This window comes from Arvicanthis niloticus, chromosome 1 (genome assembly GCF_011762505.2).
Source record: "Arvicanthis niloticus isolate mArvNil1 chromosome 1, mArvNil1.pat.X, whole genome shotgun sequence".
Taxonomy (NCBI): domain Eukaryota; kingdom Metazoa; phylum Chordata; class Mammalia; order Rodentia; family Muridae; genus Arvicanthis; species Arvicanthis niloticus.
This window is the reverse complement of record NC_047658.1, coordinates 25,645,332-25,669,614: the sequence shown is the minus strand read 5'-3', so window position 1 is coordinate 25,669,614 and position 24,283 is coordinate 25,645,332.

The following is a 24,283-nucleotide window of genomic DNA, read 5'->3' as shown; positions in this document are numbered from 1 at the left end:
AGTGTGTGTGTGTTTGTGTGTTTGTGTGTTTGTGTGTGTGTGTGTGTGTGTGTGTGTTTATAAGTGTACTTGAATTTTCTCTTTTCTCTTCTTTTCTCTCTGGCTCACAAAGAGTTAAAGAACTCTGAACCTCTCAGTTGATCAGCAGTTCCCAGGTGTGGAAGAACAAAGAGCTTGAGACTTTAGATTTTCTTTTCTCAATCCCCTACTGCTAACAGCAGGAGCTAATTACCAGAAGCTAGCAGCTTTTGTTCTTAGAATAGCAAAAAATTGAGGATTGGAAGAATGCCAAAGATAAATCAGCTTTGCCCCCACCCATCACTGAATCTATACCCCTTCACTGACTTCCCTGGGAAACTCTATGATGCCAGGTTGGTCACTGGCATACAATATTTCAACTCTTATTTAAAATATACTACATATGTTACATGAGTTTAACTCATGTTTGGGTACACTGAGTCATTCAAGAAACTGATATTCTATAATGTTACACTACAGAAAAAAATCAGAAAAGTTCCTAGGCACTCTGTGGAGTATATTTATGGTTAAATGTTTTATTTTGATGACAAAGGATCTTCAACTTACATTTCCAACTCAAAATTATAAGACTCAAATTTAACAGGAATAAAATTGTCAATTCCTAAACTTGTCAATGCTAACTAGTTTGTAAGCTGTTATAAAATTCATATGAAAGGGCCGGGCAGTGGTGGCACATGCCTTTAATCCCAGCACTTGGGAGGCAGAGGCAGGCGGATTTCTGAGTTCGAGGCCAGCCTGATCTCCAGGACAGCTAGAACTACACAGAGAAACCCTGTCTCGAAAAACCAGAAAAAAAATTCATATGAAAGTGAAACTTTATTTAGCCTCATGTATATGTCTTCTAGGTTAAGCCTAAATCTAGTAAGTAAAACAAGTGAGGTTTATTTAAAACTTAAAATACTTAATAAAATACTTAATAGATGGTCCTCAAATTCTTCAGAGATGTAATTGTAGAATATGGCACTTAAAATGTTTAATAATAAAATTTCCATTATAGAAAGAAATACCAGTTTGCAGAGACAGCACCGAGGTCTTGAATGTGCTGATCAATAGATAGAACTGTCCCCATGTATCTCCTTCCACCAGGGCTCTGTTCAGACTATGGACCCTGTTTGATTCTGCCTTATCAAAGTATGGTAAGTTTTCCCAAATGCCTTCTGTACAGGAAAACCTCTCAGACATTCTGGTTCTGGCAGATAAAGGCCAATGCTGTCTCGAGAAAAGGCAGAAGATTTAATGTTGTCCTGTATGGCAGTCAAAGATTGATCAAGGACACTATCATGAGGGCCATGGGAACCTATGGCAAATGTCTAGGTAGCCTACAAGTGTCTGTAATTTTAATGAGTACAGAGGCCATTTGGATTACATTTCCTGCGATAGTTTATCCTTCTCAGATCTTTGAGGATATGCACTTACTAACTATAGCTTTAACAAGGAAAACATATATGCTCCTTTCCCAATATTGCTGCTGTCTTGTTAATTCATTTAACTCAGGCCTGATGCTTCATTTTTCTAGAAGGTAATAAGCCTCCTGCTGGGGCCTCAGGTAATGCTATGTCAATTTTTCTGAGGAATCAGCAGACTGATTTCCAGATTGATTGTATCAGCTTGCAATCCCACGAACAATGGAGGAGTGTTCCTCTTTCACCACATCCTTGCTGGCATCTGCTATCCCTTAGCCATTTTGACTAGTGTGAGGTGGAATCTCAGAGTTGTTTGGATTTGCATTTCCCAGATGACTAAAGATGTTGAACATTTCTTAAGTGCTTCTAAGCCATTTGAGTTTCCTCAGTTGAGAATTCTTTGTTTAGCTCTGTACCCCATTTTAATAGGGTTATTTGGTTGTCTGTACTATAATTTCTTGAGTTCTTTGTATATATGGGATATTAGCCTTCTATCAGATGTAGGATTGGTAAAGATCTTTTTCCAATCTGTTGGTTGCTATTTTGTCATGTTGACAGTGTCTTTTGCTTTACACAAGCTTCACAATTTTATGAGGTCCCATTTGTCAGTTCTTGATCTTAGAGCATAAGCCATTGGTGTTCTGTTCAGAAACATTTCCTCTGTGCCTAAGTGTTTGAGGGTCTTCCCCACTTTCTCCTCTACTAGTTTCAGTGTATCTGGTGTTATGTGGAGGTCCTTTATCCACTTGAACTTGAGCTTTGTACAGGGAAATAAGAATGAATCGATTTGCATTCTTCTACATGTTGCCCTCCAGTTGAACCTGCACTATTTGTTGAAAATGCTGTCCGTTTTCCACTGGACAGTTTTAGTTCATTTGTCAAAGATCAAGTGACCATAGGTGTGTTGGATCATTTCTGGGTCTTCAATTTTATTCCATTGATCTTCCTGCCTGTCTCTGTACAAATACCATGCAGATTTTATCCCTATTTCTCTGTAGTACAGCTTGAGGTCAGAGATGGTTATTCCTCCAGAAGTTCTTTTATTGTTGAGAATAGTTTTTGCTATTCTGGGTTTTTTGTTATTCCAAATAAATTTGCCAATTTCTCTTTCTATCTCTATGAAGAATTGAGTTGTAACTTGTTGCGATTGTAACTTTTATTGCGATTGCATTAAGTCTGTAGATTGCTTTTGGCAAGATTGCCATTTTTACTAAATTATTTCTGCCAATTCATGAGCATGGGAGATCTTTCCATCTTCTGAGATCTTCTTTGATTTCTTTCTTCAGAGATTTGAAGTTCTTGTCATACAGATCTTTCACTTGCTTGGTTAGATTAACACAAAGGTATTTTGTATTATTGGTGACTATTCTGAAGGGTGTCATTTCCCTAATTTCTTTCTCAGCCTGTTTATCCTTTGAGTAGAGGAAGGCTACTGATTTGTTTGAATTAATTTTATATCCAGTCACTTTGCTGAAGTTGTTTATCAGGTTTAGGAGTTCTCTGGTGGAAGTTTTAGGGTCTCTTAAGTATACTATCACATCATCTGCAAATAGTGATATTTTGACTTCTTTCTTTCCTAGTTGTATCTCTTTGACTTTCTTTTGTTGTCTCATTGATCTGGCTAGGACTTCTAGTACTATATTGAATAGGTAGGGAGAGAGTGCGTAGCCTTGTCTAGTCCCTGATTTTAGTGGGATTGCTTCAAGTTTTTCTCCATTTAGTTTGATGTTGGCTACTAACTGGTTGTATATTGCTTTTACTATGTTTATGTATGGGCCTTGAATTCCTAATCTTTCCAAGACATTTATCTTCAAGCAATGTTGAATTTTTTTCCAATGCTTTCTCAGCATCTAGTGAGATGATCACATGTTTTTTTTTTCTTTGAGTTTGTTTATATAGTGGATTACATTGATGGATTTCTTAATATTGAACCATCCCTGCATTCCTGGGATAAAGCCTACTTGATCATGATGAATGATTGTTTTGATATATTCTTAGATTCAGTTTTTATTAAGTAGTTTTGCATCAATATTCATAAGGGAGATAATAGCTAGGAATTGGGAACAACATAAATGACCATCAACAAAACAAAATGGATAAAGAAAATTTGGTATATTTACACAATAATGTGGTACTCAGCCAAGAACAAAAAAATATATGAAATCATGGCAATCACAGATAAATGGATGGAACTAGAAGAAAAAAAAATACTCAGTGAATTGTCCCAGATCCATAAAGATAAATATTGCAGGTATTAGCTTATATGTGGCTATTAGCCATTAAGTCAAGCATAATCAAACCTGTATAAGATAAGTTAAACTCTTATATAGGTAGCAAAAAAATGATGAAAAAAGAAATACATTTAGGTGCCACCAAAGAAAAACAGGCATGTTTTCCCCTACAATATACAAAATTGTCTCTAAACAAAAGTTACAAAGATATAAGATAGATCAAAACAGAAATAAACATTTATTCTCACTGAGAACAGTTGATATAGTAATAAAACTAAGAGCTGCAGAGATCTGGGATGCGGGAGGCTCACAGGACTCATTGTGGGAAATCTTAGCAAAAATGCCCATCAGTGGGGATATGGAACCTGAAGAGACCACCTCCAGTAGTTAGAAAGTGTCTCTGGGGAGGGATGGAGACATCAACCCATCTTCAAAATTTTTGACAGCAAATTTTTACTACCTAAAGGAAATACAGGGACAAAAGTGGAACAGAGACTGAATGAATGGATGAGCAGTGACAGGCCCAAATTGGGATCTATCCCATGGGCAGGTACCAAACTCTGACACTATGACTGATGCTACGTTTGCTTGCATACAAGAACTTAGGATGGTTGTCTTCAGAGAGGCTCTACCAGTAGCTAACTGAGACATATGCAGATACTTACAACCAACCATGGGATTGAGGTTCAGGACCCTATGGAAGAGTTAGGGGAAGAATTGAAGGAAGTGTAGGAGATGAAAACCCCAAAAGAAGACAAAAAGTATCAACTAACCTGAATCACTGAGTGCCTTCAGAGACTGAGTCACTAACCAAACATAAAAGCCCCCTGGCACATATGTAGCATAGCCATGTCTTGCCTCAGTGTGAGAAGGTGTGTCTAATCATGTAAGACTTGATGTGCTAGCAAGGGTGATGGCTAGAAAAGCACCCTCTCAGAGACAGATAGGAAGGATATGGTGGAAGAACTCTGAAGGAGGGACTGGGAGGGAAAGCAAAATTTGAGATATAAATAAATAGAATAATAAATAGTAATAATAAACTAAACAAAATTGCAATTATTCTTAAAAATGATAAATAAGGGAAAAGACAAATAAAAATGTAAAAGAAGGCAAAGGATACCACAGAAATGCAAAGGTTCAAGAGAGATGATTGCTAACAGACACACACACAAAATGAAATTTCAAAGCCAAAAAGAAATGGATAATATTACAATATTCATAAATAAACAGACAATCCAAAATGATAAACAATGAATTGGTATAATCACTGATTAATTATATGCCACAGATTGGAGTTGGGATATCCTCAGTACACAAGTGTCAGAGGCTTTGTTTCCAGAGAGATGCTCTTAGGAGGTCCAATAAAGTTTGAGGTTCTGAGGCCTTAGTGGAGAACTTTAGATAAATAGAGCTCAAGATCTTATTTCAAAGGTGCTTGTGGGGCCCCATCCTCTCACTCATCCTCTCATCTTCCCAGCCCATGAGATGAAGGCTTTTTCCTTTCCTAACATATGTTCCTCATAAAATATTTCTTCCTTTACCTTGCCCTTTCATCTCCCAACTCATTTAATCTTCCCTGTTTCATTTGCCCTTTATCCTTTACAATGTTATTCTAAGTGTACATTCTTGACTGACTGTGTTGCAGGAGATGGCAGACAGAATTTCCTATAGAGATAGGAATGTCCTACACATATGTTGTATTGTGTTTAACCGTATTTATAAAATCCAATTTTGTCCTAAGACAAACACTCACCCGATCACCAACATTCTCCATGCTATTTAGTTTGTCTCTGGATTTACATCCCGAGTTTTATTCAAGAGAAAATTTAACATAAGGTGTTTAAAAATTCCTAGGCATTGAGTTGAATATATGAAGTCTGACTCTGGCTGTGAGAATGTACTGTGCTGACATTGTCATCCACTGTGCAGTCATCCAGAAAGGGACCAAGCTGCACACCATGCTGACATTTGCATCTGCCTGGATGTGGCATGTTATCCTCTACAGACTTTTCCTGTTGAAAACAATAGTTTAGATAGGCAGCACTTTGGATATGGGGACATGCTGAATGAAAATATCTTAGGAGATTAGGACTAAATTTGTAGAAAATCTTTTTTCACTGTCAGAGAAGGGAGATAACAGGGCCTAACCTAAATAGTTTCTCTGTTATTTCCCAAATATGTGCATAGAAAGCATAACTCTAATTAAGTGAAAAACTTGATTGTTTAAAAACTTTAAAGCCCCTGACTGCCTAGGAGAATGAGAGGCTGGGGTGAGGAAGGCTTATTTGTTACTTAACACTTACAAAGCAAGCAAGCCCTAAAACCTGATTTGTTTGATACTGATTATTAACTAAATGTGGTGGCTTGCTTTGTAATTTAGGGAAAAATAGGAACTCATTGCTAGCACTCTTATTTAGAAGTCTTTAATCAAGCCTATCAGGTAACAGTCTTTACAATCCGTACTCCTTGGTGATTATCCTCTATTTGTATCTCTCACAGTAATGACAGAGTTGGAAAGTGCTGGTTTTTTATTACAGACTGCTGGCGTACTATTAGAGAAAGGACAATGGCCACCTTGTCTATTAACAGTGTTGTTCTTTTAAGACAGATGCTCTTTCTGATATAATACTCGAGTATGCAGCTGTAGGGACTTGTGACTATAGAAGAGTTTAAGAACAACATATGTGTCTGACATATTATAAAGTATTAAAAAACTGTGATGACAGCATTATGGAAATTATCAGAAAATGTTGCTGGTGTGTGTGTATGTATGCATGTGTGTATGTGTGTGTTCTGTATACAATGTGTATGTGCTGTATATAATGTGTGTGTGCTATATTCAATGCATGTCTGTGTGATGTATATTATATGTGTATACTGTATACAATGGGGGGGCATGTACACCATAGCACATATGTGGAGGTTAGAGAACAAGTTCTCTCTCTGTCGTTGCCTTGACTGAAGTTGCTGTGCTTTCATGGCGATCACCTTTACTCTCTGCGTCATTTCCTTGTCCCTGGAATGTTCTTAAACTTCCTCTTTTCAAACAAAAATATGTTAAAATTGTCATTAAATGCTCCATACTACTTACATCAATTTCACCACCTAGAGTACAAGTGTGTCTTACTTTCCCACCTCACATGTTAAGGAAACAGAGGCTGACAGGATGAGATAATTTTCAATACCATATTTCAAATGACACATAAAGCAGAGAAGAGAGAGTTGCTGTGCTGCCTTTTGGTCAAAAGTCCTAAATTTATATGAGTCAGAAAAAAAGCTTCATCAGAAAGAAAAAGGATGGGAGGAAGAGGAGGAATGGAGGAAGGAAGGAAAAAAGGAAGAAAGGAAGAAAAAAGAAGAAAGAAAGAAAATTATTAAACAGAGCACTGCTAAGAAGGGCCAATGAAGGTTTTAGAAACAATAGAAAAGGACAACCACTTACTTGATACTCCTTAGATATTGAGAAAGTTGCCCAGGCAGGAAATAGCAATCATGTCACCATGTCCATTAAGGTGTGTGTAACCCTGTGGGAATGTCCAGACAACTGACAGGTCCAGGAGTCCAAATCTGCAGCTTCAAACACCAATTGTGAGCTCTCTCCTCATCAAGCAGGTCCCAGAGTGGCTTTTGTCTGTGACAGCTAGTCAGAGCACTTGCAGTGAAAGTTACTGGGAGATTGTTCAGTTTTTGTTATTGTTTTGATTTGTTTTTTTTTTTTTTTTTGCTTGTTATTGTATAGTTATGAAGTTTCTATGGATAAACATTTATTTAGAAAATTCCTTGGAGGTTGAAGATTAGGAGTTAGGCTGAATTCTATTTTATGGAAACAATGCCTGGACAGTGTAGTGAGAATACAGGACATCTGAGTTTGCTAACTGCCTTGAGTTTGAGAAAAATTAAATGTTTATATCTTAATAATTTTACAGTTTCACATTTGAAATAATATATATCACCATTGGACTCTTCCTTACATACAGCATAGCATGCTGTTTTCCTCTAAGCTTACGTTTCACAGAAAGTACTAGGTTCTTAGGAAAGATATCACTGGGTTGTAAACCTATCAACTTTACAAAAGTAACTGTCTTGTAGACATGGACAATGGCTCAGGGGATAAGATCATTTGCTGTTCTTGCAGAAACTTGGGTTCAGTTTATAGCACTCACTTGGTTTTCCCAACCATCAAAAATTCCAAAACCAGAGAATCAAGATCAAGCTCATATACAGCTGTTATCTGATTTCCAAACCAATAGGGTTTGCTGTTGAGGACCGCACTACCCCAAGTTTGGGGGCCAAAATATCGGGGACCGCTCTATCAATGTTGGAACCCGCACTGCCAAAACCTTGGGGACTAAACTGTTAGAGCTCGCACTGCCCCTAGCTGTTCCGGTCCATGGGTCGGGGTTCAGCAACAGAGAAAGTGAGGACAGACGAGAAGAATGGAGACCAGACAGAGTGTGATTCAATCCTGTTGATTCTTCAGTCTCCCTTCTTCTCTCCAAGTCCCTAGTTCCTAGCACCAAGTCTCAAGTCCCAATCCTAGTTCCAGCTGTAATAAATCTCAAGTCCTAATCCTAGTTCTAGTTGCTAGTCTCTTTCCCAGTTCCAAGTTACTTCTCCAAGTCCTAAGTTTCAAGTTCTAAGTTGCAAGTGTCTAATTCCTAGTGCCTAGTTGCAAGTTACCTTCCAAGTGCCTGTCTTCTCTCTGCCTCTCGCCTTTCATATGTCTCACTTCTAAGTCATGCCCTTAAATCATGCCTTTAAGTCTTGTCTCTAAATCATACCTTTAAGTCACACCCTTAAGTCTTGTCTCTAAATCACACCTTTAAGTCTCACACACCCAAGGGAAAATCCTGGGTATCTAAAACAAGATGTTATCAGAGTGTGCTCAGCTGTTGTAGGCTATTGTAAACAAGTCTCTTGTCAGAGTATATGGCTCAAGATGGCTGCAAGGATGATAGCCACCTTTTGTCAGCTCCCCAGTTTGCTATCTATGGAAACATGCAAACTTTAGTGTTACGTTTCTGTAAAGAACCATTTCATTAAGCAAAATTAAATTCTTTTAATTACTTGGTTAATCAAGGTATGCTGTTTATTTTTTAAATATATATTTAGACTCCTTATATTTTGACTAAACTACTGTAAGGAAAATGAATTAGAAATTATACGTTTAGTAACACAAAGACTACTCAGTGAAGTACCTGGACTTCAATAGACTTCAATGTCAATGTCATTCCTCTTCTCTTGGATACATTTCCTGTTGATTTGATATTTGGCAGCACAATAGCACAGAGACTGACAGTACATTAAGTCACTACAAGTAGAATTGAATACATTTTTATTCATTTATAGAAAGGTAGAAATTTAATCCTTCTTTTAATGTGAACACAGGGACCTGAATGTATTTGTTCATCTTTAGAAATTTCTAAGCACAGAGGCACGTGCACCTGCATTAGGGAAGTATTTATTCTTAGAAGTAGGCAGAATGTAACATGCCTGGCTACACGTAAACCACTTGTTTTCACAGGGAGCAGAGCCTGTTACTTTCTTATACTCAGTCATGGATGAGGTGAGGGTGTCGATGTTTGTTAATAGATAAGGAAAAATCAAGATATATTTGAGAACTACAAACTTCTTTTCAAATTATAGTTCCCTTTACTCCTGACTGTTTCTTTAGTCACAAAGTTTGAAGGAAATTCAAAATAAGCATGTTTTCTCCTGTGTTCATGTATTTTGTATAACACCATCTTTATTCGGGCCACTGTCACATGTGGCAGATGGGAACAGTTCAGCATTGTCTCTGTACATCAGCATCCAGTGATGTTGTAAATTATTTATGCTGATGACTCTCATCACATTAAGTGACCAACAGTACTAATTAACTAATTTTATCAATATATAGATGAATTTTTTAACTCAGAAGATAATTCTTGGAATTCCATTATATATTACCAGTCTGTAATAAGCATCAAACATTCTTTATTTGATCACTACATTTTTTAAATATTCATGAGGATAATTAAAAATTGGTGTTGGAGAGATGGCACAGCAGTTAAGAGCAGGTAGTGTTATTCTTGCAGAGGAACTGACAGAGATGCAAATAAATAAATAAATATTAATATGAAAATATTTAAAGTCTTAACACATAACAAGCGTGGGACTGTTAAAGGATAGTTTGGTTTCTGGTGGAGTATTGGCTAGAGATGGCCAGAGGGACGGCATACATTTCTCCACACTCCCAGATTCTGGGCTTCTGACACATGGCCAAAGACCTCCATTGATCAGTGCCTTTCAGTCACATAGGGCAATGCCTCTATCAGCCCCTCCACAGGTGGAGGGTGTGACTACAGGCCTCAACCTCAAAAGATATCTATATTAATGAGATACCTAAAGGCCAGAGGGCTTAACCAATTAAGCATTCCTTCCCAGACTCTCCTCTCTCCCTATTTAACTCAGGTCTGCCCTGAGACATGAGAGACAGGGGGCTGGGGTGCAGCCACATTCACTTTCCACCATGACAATAAACCTTTTAAAATCATGAACTTCCTCATGTCTTTGGGGCCTGCTGTGGAGAACAGAGAACCGTGGAGGGGGCCTTAGACTACTGAGCTGCTGTTTAATCTACATACCACTGCCGGCCAATTCAACCAAGCTAGCGGAGCCAGCCAAGTAAGTGCTTCCTCTCAGCTGCAGGCTGATCCAGTCTATATGCCCTCACATCTCAGTTCTTCCGTGGCTCCAAATGGCGTCTGGGAGCCCAAAGACAGAGACCACCAGTCTCTCAGTCAGCTGCATTGGCCCAGAGACACCCCCCCTCGGGAGCTCTGCCCCCTCGGGTTCAGGCTGAGACCTCTTCATGCCTAGGCTGAGCCTGGAGGCTTCTTTGCCCAGCATCAGCCCAGTGCTGTGTGGAGTGAACTCAGTCAAATTCCACAAATCTGCCCAGCAGGACCCATGCCCACTGGAGGCCAGAGCTAACAGCCCTGTAACTGGCCAGTGTGTATGTCACTCCAGGTGGCCAGAACTGCAGCTCGCAAACAAGCACATGGTGTCAGAATGACATTATTTGCCAGATCACTTCAATAGGCACTTTCTACACATTTTGGATTGTTATAGAGTTCATTGATCGATCTGCCTCTTACACTGAGGCAAAGCCAGTTAGGAAAGTGATTCTGATTCAGGAAGCAAATGAATTATGTTATACTTTGAAGCAACTAGTCTCTAAACCGAGCTTAATGTTACAATAGCATCCAAACCAAACAGTGGGTAAAACTGGACTAGTATAATCCATTGTTAATTGTTCATGTTTTTTTTTTTTAATTACATTAATTCTTCTGGGTCCTTGACTTTATGACATCTGCAGTGAATATACCAACAAAAGAAGTCAAGATAAATATAGCCGGTTTTCAGGTAACTTACAATATAAGCTAATAAAGATTATACACTGAAAGAATTGAAATCTGGAGAGTAAACCAGTTTTTATTTTTCAAAAATTTAGGTCTAGTGTGCTTTTTCTCCAATAGTGAAGAAGGTTATTTTGAGTAGGAAGATAAATTTTGAAATACAAAGATTTAAATGTCCTAGCTCCAGGATAGTAAAAATCTGTGTGTTTCAGATTAAAATCACTCAGATACAAAAGTAAGATACAAACATTTCTAGAAAATATGTTGCATGAAAATTGCAGATGAGTACTTTTTTTAATTTGACAATAAAGTATAATTAAGTTTATTTGATAGCAGTAGACCATTAATCCTCTTCTATAAGCTTCAGTAAGATACACATCAGCTGTTAATTGATCTCTAAGGCAAATTTCTAGGGAGTAATATTAACTAAATTAAAACACATTCGGTGAAAACATCTTAAGTAGAAAAACATTAGCAAAGACCAAGTGATTATTCACAGTGTATGTCACCAACTACAACAACAGGTAAATGATGACCATGGCAAGTTGCAAAGGGAATGATACATTAGACTACAAATGCATGAGTAGACTAGGAAAACACTGTTTGTTTTTTTCTCAGAAAAGTAACAGAGGCAGATTTACATTTTGTATCTGCTACTATCCTCAGTTCCAGTATCAAAACTCACAAATATTTCACCAAAACATGCAGATACAAGCTGGAGCTAGTGACAATAGCTACAATCTCAGTGTCAGGGAGCAAACAGAGGAAGGTCATGAGCTCTCTGCCAACCTGGACTACATAGTGACACCCAGACCCAAGAAATTGCCATGAAGGCATATTGAAACTTACTCCTTACTAATGCAATGACAAAATTAGTAAATTCAGCAAAAATATCAAAACAAACTGATAAGACATTCAATTACTTATCAATAAGTTGTTTTCTGTTGTTTTTCTAAATCAAACAGAAGTCAGCAACATTAGTCATCATTTTTTCCTGTTGAGGCCCATACTGACCCATGCTTGGAGCTACTGTGTTGCAGACAGTTCTGCTCCACGCTTTGGGGCCAAAATGTCACAGATTGCTCTGGTGCTCCAGTCTGTGGGTCAGGGCTTAGCAAGAGACTCGAATAGTGGAGACAAGTCATAGGTTTTGATCAAGTCTCTAGTCTGTTTATTGTCTCTCTTCATGTCTATCTTATTGTCTCTCCTATTGTCTTCTCATTCTCTCTCTCTCTCTCTCTCTCTCTCTCTCTCTCTCTCTCTCTCTCTCTCTCTCATTGAAGGGAAGTCCAGGGTATTTATAGGCTTTGTCATGTGCCTTGTAGGCACGTGGATATCAAGTGCCTTGCAGGTGTGGTTATGACATAAACCTTACAGGCCTGTATAGCGTGGATAGCACTTGCAGGCATGGATACCACGTATGCCTTGCAGCTGGAGACACTAAACAGCAAAACAAGATATGTGGGATATCAGAGTGTGCTCAGCTGTGGTAGGCTGTTGAAAAACAAGTCTCATATCAGGGTATATGGCTCGAGATGACTGCAAAGCTGATAGTTGCTTTCTAGCCGCTTTCTGCTAAAAGTCGGCTCCCGACATTTTCCCATTTACTTTTTAACTGCTCTTGTTCAGTTAAAGTTATAGTACCCAGGGCTTTCTATCTTTCAGGAAAGCACCCTATCACTGAGCTACCTCCCAGAATGTAGTTCCTTTTTTAAATCTTTTTCCACTAAGGGTCAAAACAGTACTAACATGAAATTTGAGTGATGTTTGGCAAATTTTTGAGAGTGATTTCAAAGAAAAAAAAAGGCAAAAGAAGTTGGCAATTGGTGTGTAGAATTGTGTTAGCAGGAACAACTGCAGAGATAAAAAGTTATGTTAAAGCTCCTGATCCTTCCCTACAGATGTTTGCTTGCCCCAGTTCTTGCAGACTCACGTTCCCCTTAGTTTCTTTCTTTCTTTTTTTTTTTTTTTTAAAAAAAATGTATTCTTTAATCTTTTTTACAATCCAGACTTTATCCCCCTCCTGGTCCACCCTCTGACTGTTCCATATCCCACACCTCCTCTCCTCATCTCCAAGAAAATACCCCCACCCCGGATTCTAGCAGACCTCCCCACGCCCTGGGCCCTCAAGTCTCTCGAAGGTTACATACATCTTCTCTGACTGAGTTCAGACCCGGCAGTCCTCTGCTGTATGTGTGTTGGGGGCCTCATATCAGCTGGTGTATGCTGTCTTGGTGTATGTGTCTAAGAGATACAGGGGTCCAGGTTAGTTAAGATTGCTGTTCTTCCTATAGGGTTGCCCTCTTCCTCAGCTTCTTTCAGCTTTTCCCTAATTCAACCACAGGGGCCACCAGCTTCTGTCCATTGACTGGGTGTAAATATCTGACTCTTTCAGCTGCTTGTTGGGCAGTCATGATAGGACCTATCAGTAGTAGTGTGGGGCCTTGAGGCCTCCCCCTGAGCTGGATCCCAATTGTGACCTGTCACTGGACTGCATATGAGCATTATTTTTTTTTAAAGAACTGAGTTCTAGTAGCAAAGCTTGTCTTACAGCACATGTTTCTTCCAATGTGTCTCTTTTCAAAGTACCATAAAGTAAGTTCCCAAAGTTCTATTACCTAACATGTGCTTGTAAAATTGAAATGCCACACCATCTTACTTCAGTTTTACCTTAGTCTCCTAATTGGAAAATGAACGGAAAGCTCTATTCTTTAAATATGCTGAGCAAGATGCCCTAATTCAACCACAGGGGTCACCAGCTTCTGTCCATTGACTGGGTGTAAATATCTGACTCACAAAAATGCAACTCACAGCAGACAAGCATTTCTTGAGATCTTTCATCTTCATGAAATGAACAGTGAGATTCCTGAAGGTTGTGGCATGCTCTTCCATGATGCTTATTACCCATTCTTTATTGACATATAAATATATCTCAATTCACAGCTGATAACTTCATGTTACTCACAGTTACATTTCACTGGAATACTTTCTGGAATTTGTAAACCATCTTGGTTAATAGAACACTATTTGGCTCATCTCTTACTGTTTTTCACATTTGAATTGTTACTTTGTAGTTTTCTTTCTAAAATGTGCTTATATTATTTTTACTAATATCAGAGACTTTTCCAGTCTTTTCCAATTCTTTCAATTTGTGAAATCTTTGATACCAAATAAATCCCACATCTTCCTTTGTTCATGGCCAATTATTTTCGATACCTTTGTGCTAATGAGATGCAATGAGGAGAACTTGAGTTTGGTCTCATCTCCTTCATTCTCACTTTTGGAACAATTTGGAATAAAATATATAATGATCACATGGTCTGACTTACCTATTTATGCAAAGGGACATAGCATTTATCTGACTATTTTTGACAGTGTTCCATCTCTCTGGTGCATCTGGCCATTAATTGTCTTCAGCCTCTTATCATTTCATGCATTAGAAAACCAGTGTCCTTCTGTAGGTCCTGTGATGTCTGTACTTCCATTTTTTGGTCTTGTCTTGTTATTTAAAAACATATATATATATATTCAGACAGACAGACAAACATAATGCCTATGGCCAAAAAGGTATTTTGTGTTGCAAACTTTTCAAATCATTCTTCCTTCTGGATACTATTCAGTTCTCAATTATTTGTAGTAAATGTCCTGCAGTGTGATATGTTAATGATAACATGGACTCAGTGTGTCAGTTTCTCATGTTTTACGAGGTATGTACCTTTCATTCTCCCCACTACAATCTGTTTTCTATACACCCTGTACCAGTGCCTCCTGTGGATGCTCTGGTTGTCTCAATTCACCAGTTATTAACTTCTACAATGGAGCAAAGCAAAGTCAATGTTTCTTTCTTTTTTTTTTTTTTGTTCCAATAAAAAAGCCTCAGGATTCCATTTCACTCTGTTTTGTTTTGTCATTGTAACAAAACACAGTTAAAATCATAGCACTTGGAATATATCCCTGACCATCTTGGACCTTGAATCTCCAGCTTGTACTGAATCAATCCAGTACTTTAGTGCATACATTCCTCAAAATCCATCACTACAGAGCTTCGCATTTTTATTATTTCAGCAATTCCAACTAAGTTGATAGAAGCCCTGCATTTGAGAAACCATGAGCGGTTTTGACTTAAGGACATATGACCTTAGAGATTGTCTGGATTAAAGAGGGAAGCTGAGAAATGAAAGATTTTATTGAACATATGGAAACTACTGAGAAAATTGAAGTTATTACCTGACATCATGCTGGTTATAGAGTTTTTACAGAGGGAGAAAAGACAGTATCAAAGAATAAAATGCTCCTGTGGAAACAGGAAATTCTCTTCAGCAATACAAAGCATTCTTCTCTCAGACTTATAGCACACTAAGTAATCCAAGCTAGTGATCTTCAAACAGCAAATCATTATCTAATTGATGTTTATTAATGAGAAAAAAAGAGGTAGGCTGGAATGTGATCCATTTGCTAAGAGTATGCTGGGCTCTTACACAGGACCACAGTTCAGATCCCAGCACCCACACCAGGAGTCTCTCAACCATGCCTAACCCCATCTCTAAAGGACCTATTATCCTATTCTGACTGTAGACACTACATTCATGAGCACATCTTAATGGAAACACAGACATGCACATAATTAATGCCCCCAAAAAATCTAAAAGAAACAAAAACATCACAGACCAACATCCATTGCTTTTGTCTTTGTAGCCATTAGAACAGAGATGTCATAGTTTGATATTGGTGTTTTTAGATATCTATTCCACTAATGCTCCCATAATCCATCCTTAATAGGTATATGGTAATTTAAAAAAGGTAAGACAACACAAGAAATACTTTTTTTCCTTTTGAACTTTGGAAACATAGAGAACCCTTTCAGAGATCATAAATAGTTTATTCTGAATCAAAATATTTTTGGATTTTCAGTAAATATGTTTTAGTTGGGAGACAACATGGAACCCAGTTGCAGATATTCAAATGCATCACCTCTTATTTAAAAGTGTTTATATCTTAATTCAGCAAAGGGAAGAAGAATTAAATACACTTTAACAAAATGTTTTAAATACACTTTGATAAAAATTCTCACTTATTCAAAAAATTCCAAATATTTACCTTAATCTCTTTTTTTTCTTTTTTCTTTCCTTCTTTTTTGTTTGTTTGTTTTTGTTTTTTTTTTGTTTTTTTGTTTTTTTTGGCTTTTTGAGACAGGGTTTCTCTGTGTAGCCCTGGCTGTCCTAGAACTCACTCTGTAGACCAGGCTGGCCTCGAACTCAGAAATCTGCCTGCCTCTGCATCCCAAGTGCTGGGATTAAAGGTGTGCGCCACCACTGCTGGGCTGCCTTAATCTCTTATAACAAATTATCTAATGCCAGAGATTTTATTAAACATTAACTTCCCTGAGTCATAAAGTAATAACTATTATTATTATTGTTATTATTGTTGTTTTAAATTTTATACTATAGTTTTGCAAACTCAATTTTTTGCTTTTTATTTCTTATAACAATAAATAATTATTTTAAATATACAGCAGATTATTAAAATCAGAAATATTTTCTACTTTCAGAGTAAATGCTATGTGCTGTTCTCAGAAGGAAAATTGAAACAAGGGCATAGTGGGGAAATAAAGATCCAACATTAGTTTTTCAAATCTTTTATTGTCTTTCATCATTTCACACAAATCTCTATCTCACTGCCCATCTTAATTTTATTGGTTCATACTTTGATTTCCTATTCTGCCCTTTTGCATCCTCTAATGATGTTTGAAAAAAGCATAGAAAAATTTCAAGATTAAGATCTGAAGTTTTCATTCTAGCACTAGAAGCTATACAGAACATGAAAAAAAAATCCAAATAATCAAGGTGAAAATGTAAAACCAAATTGAAAAGGCAATTTTCTAAATGTGAAATACAAGCAGTAAAAATGTAAGGAAATAATAAACATCTGTAGTCATCAGGGGAACAAATCAAACCTCACTGAGAGTCATCTCACCCTGTCTCACCAAGAGTCAAATAGAATCAGTATGATAATATCACTGATGGAATGTGAAGGGTCATTGAGAGCCTCATGGGCTGCAGCTGGTAGTGTGATTTCAGAAGATTGTGTAATCTATGAAATGACATTTTATCTTGCAGAAATATTGCATTGTAGATGCAGAGTGTGATATTTGATTTTAGTCTAAGCTGTAAGTCCAATATTGAATAAGCCATGCTATTATCATAGGTTCAGAATTCCCTATTCAATCAAATCTATCTATCTATCTATCTATCTATCTATCTATCTATCTCTTTCTATTTATCTTCCCAATTTTGATTCCTCACTCTTTATACTATAGTGTTAATACCAAGAGTATTTCTTGCTTTGCACTGTGATCAAGAAATTGCTCTACAGATAGCCAAATAGTAACAACCTATAGTCCTAGCAGCTCATAGTGATGAGGGTATTTAGACATAGCATGTTAAGTGTGATTGTATAAAAATTCACTGAAGGCTATGCATGAAAGGCCCCCTTTGCAAAGGGATTTGATAAATGTTAAGTGTCAAATATTCAAAAGAAATTAATTTCTGAATCACTGAAATGGTGAGAAAAATCTTCCTAGAGACAAAAGAACTTTTAAAATAATAATTTGCTACAAGTGTGAGAATCACTTTTCCTAAAAGATCTTTGAGAAGTGAAATATTATATTACAGTTTTGACTTTATCATGTTAGATTTTGCCAAGGTGCTATTTAAGGGCAGCACTGATTTCTCCTTTTTCTTCACCTATTCCTTCTCATCTTCTTTATTGCTTTGTATATGACATGTGAAATCAATGATACATTTTCACTTTTTAATGTTTTCATGAATATTCATTTATTCATAAATACAATTACAATAATCATTGTCAATTCTGGAATTATAGATGAATATCTCCAAAACTCATCAAATTTATGTATCAGGGTAAATTTTATTAGCATATATAAGAAAATAGTATTCATTTAAATCAGTTCATAATAGATGAATTTTCCACTTATTTAACAAAAGATGAATTATTTTAATACATTGAAATCTTCTCCAGAGTTCTATATGCAGAGTACAATGATCTAGGTATAGGAAGATATTCATAGATGACAATTTTCTTTCTGTATCTTCACATGATAAGAAGTGAAGAATGTTTGATTTCTCTCCTTTAAGATGAATAGTCCTACTATGCAAGCTTCTGGATTATATAGTCTCATTATTGCCATCACAAAATTTCTTGCAACTGTAACCTAAGAGAAATATATTTTTTTTGATCACAGTTTAAGACAAACGTAGTCATGTGTCAAGAATGCACAGTAGAGGGAGTGTGAGTCATCTAGTTGTAGTTGCACCAGTGTGGGTGCATGGTGTCTGCAGTGAGGGAAGCAGATACAGCTAACACCATTGCTTGGTTGGATTGGTCCTTTCATACTTTTCATTCATGTTAGGGTTTCAGATGATGCAACCATATTATCATCGAATTTCTGTCCTCAGGTCAACCTCACCTAAAAACATTAAGATATATTCCTACAGGTATATCTCTATGTGATTCAAAAATAAGTAAAATTGTTGGTGATGTTTAATAACTGACATGGCCACCAATTCTCTAGTATTTCTAAACTGCCCAGCTCAACATGGTATCCAGTGTGAGAATCACCACTAGTGCCAAATCCACAAACCATAGAACAAATCATAGGTTTCTACCTTGAACTCTAGGGATCGCAGTATTCAGAATAGAGTAGACACGAGCCTTTGCCATTGAAAATTTCACTTTTCTACAACGTCATCTGAAATGTCAGACTAGAATATATGAAGAATTTTTTTTTACATACAATGTACTGAGAATATTATCAGAACATTCAGTCCTGCTTGTTTGTTAAAATTGCATTAGAATTTGGGAGCTGTTAAAAAGTAATTGGAGAAATAAACACACACACACACACACACACACACACACACACACACACACCATATTGCCAGAAACTGCTACTGAAACTATTCTTATACAGCATTCTCCAGAGTATTGATAAGGAGAATTAGGCAACTATTGGAGTTCATATTAGGCCTTCAGTTGTTTATGTCTTCATATCAGGTTACTTCTGAATCAGTTATGCTCTTAGGTTTTTACAAGGTGCATCAAAATGTCAAATCTTTGCTTATACTAAAACAATTAAGTATTAACATTAGAAAGAAAAACTGTTAGAAGATATTAGCATATTAATTAGAAAGAATAAGCTGTATTGTAAGAAATTTTCCTTGCACACATTTCATTTTATGGCGAAAATCTCTAGACAGAAAGTTTATTTACGTAAGTGGACAGTTTGAAAGAACATTGTCCAGGTCAGCACGTTTGAGTCACATTTTATTTTTGTTTCTTGATAAAGGTCAACAATCTATAAGAAGGTCATAATTTTACTTTACTGGGTTACGTATTTACCCATTCCAGCAATTCCCTGGGTGATAAGAATTTTGTAGGTTAATGATGTGTTTTCAAAGTGCAGTATGTTATTTCATACACAGAAATAATGTAGATAATGTTCAGTATCGCAGGAAGTAGCTTTGACTCACAATGATTAAAGTAAATTATTTTTATTTCTACAGGGAAAGACAATTCTAGATATCTAGGAAGCAAGCAGCTGACTCAGCTAAATGTGTCATTCTCACAGTATAGAAAGTATGTACTAATCTCTTCAAATGTGACAATGTCAGACATATTATTAGCCTTTGGAAGTTAGAATCCTGCCATATAAGAAGCTGTGGGCATTTGTACTCATACCTATGAACATTGAATTTCAACAGAAAAGCATGCCATATTAATCTACTTTATCTGAGAAACTCCCATTTGAATGGCATTGTCCATCTATTCCACTCCTGACTATAAACTTACAGAAGGAGAAGTCAGGCTCTGGAAGCAATGCTGCTGCCTCGGGTTTATTATGGCATTGTCACAATAAACCTGAACAGAGAAAATGAGGAAACATTTCTGGACCCATGCACACACTGCTTTGTCAGCCAAGCTTACCTTTATGATCTGGTCAGGAATATTCATAGACTAGGGATTGTAGGTTTCCCCATGCCCGCAACTCAAAAATGGTGGATGATGCCCAGTTCTGATGCCAGGTCTAGACATAGACTTTGTTCACACTGGCCTTGGTGTGCATAGGCTCTTCTGCAGTCATAAAGGAGGACTGGAGAACCTGCTTAGAGGCAGCTCTTAGCAGAGTGCCTCAGATGTGTTCTTTTCTCCAAGCAAAGTTCTTCAAATAACTTTGACATTTTTATAGCCTTCCACCTTTTATACATACCTTTGATAGGTAAGATTTGATACATTCTTAAACTCAAGACATCTTTCCTATTATTCCAAGGCAAAATAGTTGATTACTATTTTTGATCTTTTTAGAAATCATGGTTGCATTGGTCCCATATTTGCACAGGCTTTGACCAATGAGCAGGTCCTTCAAACATTTCTGCTGTGGTTTTGCTCCTGATTCTCACTCTAAAGCAGTCAAATGGTAACAGTGCCACCCACCACCTGAATGACAAACTGCAGGTAAAGTTTCTTCTGTCAGACTAATTAGTCAATCATTTTTCATCTCAATCTCAATCACATGCTCAAGGCATAAATAAAATGCAGAGAAATTCTTCTTCAGGAGGAGATATAAAAGATCTTTAGCTTAACTGCTGAGAAAGTCTCCAGCTTTCACTGTCTTCACTGCTGTTGGCATTCTTGTTTTCTGAGCTCCCATTAGATCATCCATTAGCTGTGCTTATTGTATTTTAAGCTTTTCCAACATGGACCTCCAAATTTTATGTTTTCAAATTGATCTAAGAATTTAGCTCCCAAAGTTTAAGAAATTCATGGTCAAGTTTAGTCACAACAACCTGTGTCTTCAATGCCAATATACTAGATCAGGTGCAATTTTCTGTATCCAGGTTCATTCTTCCCCATCTGCCTCTCAAGACCTAGAGTAATCCTGAAAATCCACTGGTCCTCAGTATTTCAGGTGAAAGCCTGAAGAACTTGAATTCTAATAAAAGTGAAGTAGTACAGAATTCTCAGCAATTTGTCTGTTGATTGGTTCTAAATCCAGTCAAGTTGAAAATCAAGATTAGCAGATACAATGCTTTAGTTTGAAAATACACATTCTGGTTTGCATTGCATCATGCAGTAACTATAGTCAATAATGGCACATTACATTGTTTATTTTAAAATAAGTTATGAGCTTTTAAATGTTTCCACACAAAGCAATGACAAATAGCTGAGGCAATAGAGTTGCTAATTAAACTCATTTAAATTCTCCATAGTGTCCACGTTTAATAAAACTTCATATTATATCTCATCAATATTTAGAATTACTGTTGTTTGTTTAAGTGGAAATAAAACTTATAAAGAAGAAACTGAGGATATACTTTCAAGTGTGAGCGTTGGAAATTCTAAGCCCTTTGTCTTCATTATGACAGTACTCTTAGCCTTCAAGGCAGGCATTGATGCTATTGAGAATGGCTCCCTGGACCAATTGCCTAGGGAACTCTCTCTCAAACAAATGTTTAAGAAAGGTATAGGACAGTCAACCAGTGGAGGAGATTGTCTAATAAGGTTTGATAATTGTCAGAGCTTATTGTCCAATTCACTTAATTTAGCATTCCCTGGGAAATTATAGAGGCACACCTCTGGTTAAATCTGTGAGAAGCTTTCCAGAAAAATTAACATACGGAAAAGTTCCAGAGTGTGAGAGGTATGTGTCTCTTGAAACAGCATCTGGGACTGGAATAAACAGCAACAAATAAGATGGCTATGGAAGGATTGCATCTCTTTTTCTATGTTGCATGGTAGAACATTTTAAGGCACCAGGCCTGCAGCCATATGGACTGGACGTTCTACAGCCATGGGCATTATAAATCCATCCACCTATTGAATCATCATCCTATGTTTTCTATCATGTTTTTACAAAAGTAACAAATGCCCAAAGTATCTGTTGGTATCAAGAACTGGCTTTACAGTGTAAAAGTAACCCATCAGCAACTCTGACCTGAGACCCACGTTCAGTCACCTTCTCCTCTAGATATTTTTATCTTGAACTTTGAAAGCTATCTTAATTACTGTTATTTCTCCAAGCTTCCAATCCTCCTCAAGACAAGATATATGAAGCAGGTGGAAAATAACAGTAGATTTGAAACATTTTCTGACATTGTACTCATATATTCTCCACACAGGCCTATTTAGAACAAGTGACTTAACCTTTATCTAGAGGACCAAACTATATTTAATTATTTACATTCCTTATGTATAGTTTATTAACAGATTAATGGGACTTCTAATTTTTTTATACTTTTTTTGCTTGGTTAATGTTTCTTTATTACTAGATCTTTATTGAATACACACACACACACACATGTATATGTATTCATGTGTGTATACATATATATGTATTTATGTGTGTGTGTCTGTATGTGTCTGCGTGTATCTTTGTGTGTGTTCGCACGTGTCTGTATTTGTGTGTGTGTTTGTGTGTTTGTGTGTGAAATGTTTGTTTCTCAAGATAGGGTTTGTCTTTGTACCTCTAGCCTTCCAGGATCTCCTGCAGATAAGGCTGGCCTTGAACTCTGAGATCTGATACCACTGAATTTATAGTTCTTATATTAAAGGTGTGTGCCACCACTGTCTGGCTGATTAATCATATATTTTAACACATGATTAATTAAAGTTTCAACAAGTCTAAATGATCTGTTATAAGAGAAGGACATATACATTATTTAAACTGCTCAACCATTCTCACAAATAAGTTGGACTTTCTGCTATTGTATAGATTAACTGACATAAATATATTAAGGCATGAAATATTGAATTTAGCTTAGAGTATCAGAGGTGTCTACCTGGCAGGATAGAAGAGGTGTGATTGATAAGTTCACAACTCAACAACCTGAGAACAGAGTAAGGAGTTTTTGTACCCACAGGGTCTCCTTTTTTCCCCTCTGAGTCCACCTTAAACCCCAGCCTGTGGGATGGTGTCCCCTACATTTGTGTTAAGTCCTCATCCCTTACTAAATGCTCTCTGAAGATACACTAAAATGATCTTTGCTATCTAATATACTCTTCTTCATTCAATCAAGCTAAAAATAAATAATATATAGCATATACACAAATAATTTTTTGCCATGCTTGTATAGACCCAAATCAAATTTTTCCAGGGCTAAATCACAGAATAGTAGTGAGAAATCACATGCAAACAGTTACACAGATTCACTTACCACTGAGGTAAATATTATTATCTCTATGACCATAGGCTTTCTCCTTTCATCATATACCTGTCATCAAGCTATCATCTGTTATATATTTACTTATCTCCAATATGTAACCTATCATCTATCATGAGCTATCACATATCATCAGGTAACTATAATCTATTTACATCTATCACCTATATGTCATCTATTTAACATGAATATATATATATAATTATTCATCATAAATCTGTCACCTGCCCATATCTCTCCATGTATGTGTGTGTACATATATATGTAGCTAGATACATACTGAACAAAATTATAAAATTTTGCAAGGTAAGCTTAAATTATAGGTTGGGAAATAATTACTTTTACATAAGATTGACACAAGGTGTGCCCACTTAAAATCACAATTTTAGCATCAATCTTATGATACCTGTCTAATGAAAAGTACCTAAGAACTAAAGCTATGTATTATACTTCTGGTAAATATTTAATTAATATATTTACTGGTTTCCTTTTCTCTAGTTCACTAGGCATTCTCCTCTCCCCTGGATGCTTTTCATAGTCAGGTATCTCAACTGGAATGCAGAATATATGAGTATTTTAAGTTTAATTTAAAAATTATGAGTTTAGGAAGGTAAACACACATTTTGGTTCACTTCTAATGTATTTTCCAAATTTATCTAGTTTTTCTTCTCTTTTTCAATGGCTATTTTAGAGGTATCCAAAAGCTTTGTCTGCCTCTTTAGTCATGAATGCAATGTAATCACAATAATACTTATAATGTTTTAAATATAGATAAATCTCTTTCATGAAAACTACTCTAGTTTGCAGTAAGCAAAGGTTTGCCTAACATACATCTTATCCCTTAACATTCTTTTCCTAGTTGAATTATATTTTCTTTTAATCTCATTCATGTAGACATGATGTCTTCATAGTCTTTTCTTCCTTTAAAAATATTTTTTGAGCTTCAGATCATCAGGTGTTTGTCAGTTATGAAA